Genomic DNA, 819 nt, shown 5'->3' with positions numbered 1-819 from the left:
GAGAGAGAGAGAGAGAGAGAGAGAGAGAGAGAGAGAGAGAGAGAGAGGAAGTGTGAAGAGGGGAAGGGGAGGGGCAGGGGATGATGAGATCAGACAGAAACAGAGACGCAGAGTGACAGAGACAAAGAGACAGAAAAAGAGATACAGAGTGAGAGAGACAAAAACAGAAAGACTGAAAGACACAGATATTAAGAATTTAGAGTCAAATGTCAACTTTAATTCAAAAATAAGACATATAGGAGATTTGTATACATTATGGCCTTTACACATTTCACAAACACATAAACATGAATGTGTATACCTTATACCCATGATGGGGCGGGTGAGGTAGGTAAGTAGTCACTTCCTGACAATTCTGATAATCTGAGTTTCATCCACAGAACACACATTATTAAACGGAAATAATCAAATCTTTAGCTCCATGATGAGCAAAACTTGAGGCTAAGCCAAACATAGAATGTAGGTATGTTATTTATTTATGAGACAGCCACTGTGAGAATATGGCATGCAGCATTACAGTAAATTTTCCTACAAGTAGAAGGAACTGTAAGTACAATGATGAACCTATGATGTAGTAAATATCTAAAAAAAGTTAATAGATTTATTACCATTTTCAAGCTCTGTGTATGGTTAATAATTTTATTCATTGTGTGTTTGCTGAACCGAGGGTGATTATTTATATAAGCATTATAACAGACACTACAGGTATAACATATCCCAGTAAGACATCATGGTGGCTCAATGTCAACAGTAAAACAGCAGGACTTCAGCTAATGTAACATTTCCCTAGAGCATTGTTTATGTGCTTGCATTTTATTG

The sequence above is a fragment of the Grammomys surdaster genome, unplaced genomic scaffold (assembly GCF_004785775.1).
Source record: "Grammomys surdaster isolate TR1022 unplaced genomic scaffold, NIH_TR_1.0 220, whole genome shotgun sequence".
In the NCBI taxonomy this organism is placed as follows: Eukaryota; Metazoa; Chordata; class Mammalia; order Rodentia; family Muridae; genus Grammomys; species Grammomys surdaster.
The sequence above is the reverse complement of the archived record's forward strand: the minus strand, read 5'-3'. Positions refer to the sequence as shown.